Source organism: Mytilus galloprovincialis, chromosome 5 (assembly GCF_965363235.1).
Source record: "Mytilus galloprovincialis chromosome 5, xbMytGall1.hap1.1, whole genome shotgun sequence".
Taxonomy (NCBI): Eukaryota; Metazoa; Mollusca; class Bivalvia; order Mytilida; family Mytilidae; genus Mytilus; species Mytilus galloprovincialis.
Window position 1 is genome coordinate 64549277 of NC_134842.1, and position 5425 is coordinate 64554701.

The 5425-nt window shown below is 29.6% G+C and overlaps 1 long non-coding RNA gene across 1 annotated transcript; it reads right to left on the minus strand.

Annotated features, from left to right (window-relative positions):
* Positions 1 to 329: 329 nt before the first annotated feature.
* Positions 330 to 4551, minus strand: LOC143076252 (uncharacterized). The gene is made up of 3 exons (XR_012978578.1): positions 4322 to 4551; positions 934 to 1151; positions 330 to 544 (listed from the first exon to the last, which is right to left on the minus strand). It is a non-coding gene; the product is annotated as an uncharacterized LOC143076252 (long non-coding RNA).
* Positions 4552 to 5425: the final 874 nt, after the last annotated feature.

The window sequence follows — 5425 nt, forward strand, 5'->3', positions numbered from 1 at the left end:
TTATTTCATAAACATATCTGTATAATATATTTACTTTAAAACAAATTATATGAGAGAATATTACGTTGCCTTCAAAATTATCTACTTTGTCTCTTACACACATACAGTGTATTTTAATATCAAAAGTGAAAAGTAAATGAAATGATTGTCACATACTTTAAGTTAACTGTTATAGTATATTAATGATAATTCACTTGCTAAAACTCATACGAACATTGAGATAAATTATTTCATCGTTCATTTTATATACTCATCAGTAACGTCAACCTGCATGTGTTTTGAAGAAATAATTGTTTACATAATGTGTTTTAAAAAGAACATACCGCTTTTATTTCTTCCCATGCATTATTGAATTCCTGTTCTGAGTAGCCCTCATCAGAGTGTGCAATTTTGTTTCGATGATGATGAATTCTGAACAAATCAGCACCTTCACTAGTGTCTGCCGGTGAGGGCATGAACTTTTCAACACGAATATCTGTAAGATTACGCAGCAGTAGGACCATCAAGCTTATATCAAATTTAGTCGATGTTAGGGTTCCTGCTCCTAATATCGAAAAACAATGTTATTATCTGTTGGTGTATAGTCAAGTTGTGTTTCAAAAAAAATAAAAAAAGCCAAAAAAAAAAAAAAAACACAAAAATACAATATTCCTGGTGCATAAGGATTGACTGCTTTATTTGCACGAATTGTTAATTAACAAATATTGTGTCTCTCCTTTAACAAGAGTGAAAATCATTACCTAGTATATAAGGATTAACTTTTGTATTTTCACAAATTGTGAATTATATTCAGGCAGATCCTTTCATTTGGTCAGCTTTATGCAAAGTGACACTCTTTTTTTAATTGATTGAGTTATAAATTCCGTTTTTTCACCAACCTTTTAAGTAAAAAAAAATAAAAAAATATGAATGCAGGAAAAAAATCTTACATACTTGGAAATAATAAATTCCACTGCATTTGATTAATCAGGTTTTTTTTCTTTAGATTGTTCAGTGTCCTCTGTGCTGAATTTGAATTTAAGGTTTTGGAAAGCACATCGGGATGAAGTTCTTTATCAAACAGAATACGAACAGCACGGGGTGCTATCTTAACCAATAGAAGGGCTATTTTGATGTAGTTTGACGTTTTCTTGTCTACAACAGAAGCCATTCTACAAAATAAACAATAAAGTGTATTAACCAGAAAAATATACTTAAAATGTTTCAATACATATTAAAGAGGTATGTTTTTTTAAAAACTATTATAACAGTAATCTTGTACTTTTTGCACCGAATTTATGCTACTCATCTGCAACACAAAAATGTCAAAAGCCACTGATCATTACTTTACATTCCTACATCAAATACTAATTGTTTCGGTTTTTTGGTCAGTCGGGTTTGTGTTGTTCTGCATTTAGATCTCTGTGTGAACTTTTGAAGACTGTTACAGAACTCAATAACACGATTTTTTTTCTCATGGAATTGTCGGGTTTTCTTCCATTTTCAATCATTTTGTTCCTTTAGGATATTTTGCCTCTTGTTTACGTAATCACTAAAATTATTTAAAAAAAAAAAAAAAAACAACCACCACCAACACAATAACAAACTATTCAAACCCATTTATTGTACGGATATTGTGTATGTTAAATTTCAATAGTTTTTAGGTTTATCAATATATTTCAGAGCTAAAATCTTGAAATAGCAAAATGTTAAAAAAGAGATTCAAACGTTATTAAACTCATACAAAAACCAACAGAGCCTCAAAGGCATACATCATAGCTACCAGTATTAACAATTATACGCCACGATATTTTGTCTACAAACGACTCATCGGTGATGCTCAAATCAAACAAGTTAAAAGACTTAATAAAGTACGAAAATGAAAAATGTTTCTGACAAATTATTCCGAGTGGTTTTGCCAAATAAAGAAACTAAAATCTAGTCCTGGTGTAAAAATAATTAAGTATTGTTTTCAATTTAAGAGTTCATCAACACTTTATTTATAACAACGACCATATCAATGATAATTTAAATCAACAAAGTGTTGACTACTGGGCTGACTGCCCTCGGGAGAAATTTCCAAGAGTAATTGCTTCGACCAGATAAATAAACTTTCTTTTGTAACGAGTTATCCTATGTTTTCTTTCATATGGAACGTTGAACATTTCAGCAGAAATTTTCATTTTCAGAAACAACGGAATATCAGAGTGAATATCACTTTAAAACTTGGTTACAAGTGTTTAATTGTTTTATTTTGTATTCTTATATCTTGTTGTTATATTCAAAGAAATATCAATAACGTGATCATGTATAGCAAATAGTCAGTAAACTCCCACAAAAATTGAGTATTTCAATTTTACCGACTTCATAGATTTTTATTTCGGAGTATACATGTTCTGACACTGGTAGGACATTCTGGTACTCGGTCTAGTAAGAGAACTTTATAGAAAGAAAATCAAGCTTACAAACGGTGTATTTTGGGGTACAAAATCAATTAATATTCCAGTTGATAATATTCGTACTAGTATACTTATTGAAAAACACGTGTGCCACTTGAACTATGTATCTAATCTACTGCATATTTACAGGATAGATATGAATATTTTAACTTGAATAAGTCCCAAATCACACAATAAGTAATTTGTTTAAATGTTTAACACAAAAGCAACCAAATAAGTAAGATGTTAATCATTTTTAATTAACATTCGTATCTTTCAAAATCTTTGTTCACAAAATTGTTGTTGTAACTTAATCTACTATGCAAAATAAACATTTTAAATTAAATTATAAAGGGTTTTAACAAAGGTATTTCTAAACAAAACATCAAATTTCGATAGTCGGTTTTGGCAGGTAGTCAATGATCGAGTTTTTTCTCAAATCCCCGAAGGTCCGGTGAAGGACACCTATTATACTAAAGTAGTTTATTTCGCAAAATACGTCGCAATCTAATGTTTACAACTGTTTAATTAGATTTTGATAAGTATTTGTTCAAACGATTATAAATTGTTTCCTATAAGATCTTTCCATACTCTGTGTCATGAGACACGAGCTCCCAATTTAACTTCTATAATAACTTAAAAAAGTGATTAACATTGAATATTGCAGAAAATCAATATTGCTACTACAAGTGCTGCAGGATTCGTTTACCCTCCTCCAACATCTAAGTTTATTCCGGTTTCTAATGTTGCCGTCTTTCGATTCTTTGTAATTATTTTGTTTTCATAAAAGGTTGAGAAAAGAACAGTCCATAGTTCTCCTGTGTTGAACATCTTGTTTTAAGTTAACTGAATAGTTTTTTTTATTACTAAATGCAGTTGACAGACATATGTATTATTATCATTTTGTAAGGCAGCTTTTGGTATCCCTTTATTTTGATTCATAAATTCACGATGAATAATATCGCATTCTTTAATAAAAATAAATATGAAAATCCCAATTGTTGCAAATCCATGACATTGCACATTGCAGATGCTCATAATAGTTATCAAAGGTACCAGGATTATAATTTAGTACGCCAGACGCGCGTTTCGTCTACATAAGACTCATCAGTGACGCTCATATCAAAATATTTATAAAGCCAAACAAGCATAAAACATACGGCCGTCTGTCAACTATAAAAATATATGTGTATTTTTTTTAATTTTTTTTCAAAGATTTCCCAGTCATACTTCATAACCACTACTATATTTTGAAAGTTTGATATTCCAAATTTCATACGAATCATACCATTAGAAACATTTGCTCAGAATTGGGCTGTAATAAAAATTGTCAGCTCTTGTTTAAGCTTCTCATTTAAAAGAGATAGAACAAATTTACGTTTTGTAACATCAAGGCAAAGTTAAGAAACATTACTTCAGTATGTAGAACATCGCCACATCATATGTATCCCTTACAGCTATAAAAAGAAATGGTTCACAATATCGAAAATATCTTTTCATTAATTCTAATCATTCAGCAGATTCTAGTTTTTAATTTGACAAAACGCAGATTTTTTGTTTTTGTTTGCATGATGTTGAAAAATATTGTTTTCTATCTTCAGATGTTAACGATAAGGCTGGCAAAGTATTTCTCATTTACGATCATCAGTTTTAGAATCTCGTAATTCACGACATGATTCTGTTTAAGACATATTCAGATATTATTATATTTACAACTATTGTATATACGTGAAACCTAATTGAAATCACGAAAAAAGTATAAAACAGGAAAGAAAGAGGCGAATTATCTATGAACATGAACAAGGTATTAATATTAAAAGATATCACGTCGTGTTGCTGCATTATTTGAATGATGCGTATTGACAATATTACAACATATGTTATCTAGCTTAATGAATACTTACTTCATTTTCTTATACATCTTGATCCCGAAAAACGATATTATAAAGTTTGACGAGATCTATTTGATTAATGGCTGCTTTCAAGGAATACAAAATGACATTCCAACAAAACGGTGATCTTCATGATGTAATTTGTTAAGATTTGCAGTAGTCTATTTACAAAAATCACACCAGATTGCATATCTCGAATGATATTAAACAAGCCTTATATTTAAGAAATAATCATTGCTTAATAATAAAACACAAGCATTTGACTTGCGCACGACATCCCTCTTTTAATTGGAATAAAACGCCAATAAGTAATTTAATAAAACTTAAAAACAGATGCGTAAATGATTTGGTTCAAGGTTGATTTTTTTGTAAAATAGACAAGTAATTTTAAAGTGGAAATCCATTCAGTTCTAATCTTTGTCATCTTTATTTTGAAATTTTATTTAAGAAATATATTGTAAATATAGTTCACATGCACTGAAATATTGTAAAGATAGTTCCCATGCACTTCATTGTCTGCAAATGTCACAACAAAGGATTGTGCAGCATTTATTCAACATGTATATACCTTCAAATCATAGAGTTAAAGCTTATACTAAAATTTTACTGTTAATTCCATATTTGAATTTATATACATTTACTGGAAAATTTGAATAATCCACCTTTTATCACCAAACTTTCTAATTCATCAAAAGCATTACTTGAAATAAATCACTGAATATACCTTTACCTTGATTCTTTGATAAACACATTAACCCTATTTAAGTGTTAATTTTAGAAATTTTCATGTAAACACTTGGCTTTGGTTTTCCCACGTGTACGTTATGGACATAAACTGTCAATAACCTGTATTGGTCTACTTTGACAGCTAATCAAAATCATTTCAAGATACTGTATACATTAAGTAAAATATTAGATAATTCAAGCATTCAAGACTTGAAACAGTACCAAACCCTACCACTGTTCACTAATCTAAATTTACCATATGGTCATATATTTTTATTTCTACGAAAAGTAGTCATTTCGAAAGGTTTGATATAAATCATGAGCTGATAACACTCTCTTCGGGATTGGGGTTCAATAGACTAGAACTCCGGATTCTATACACAAATGAAA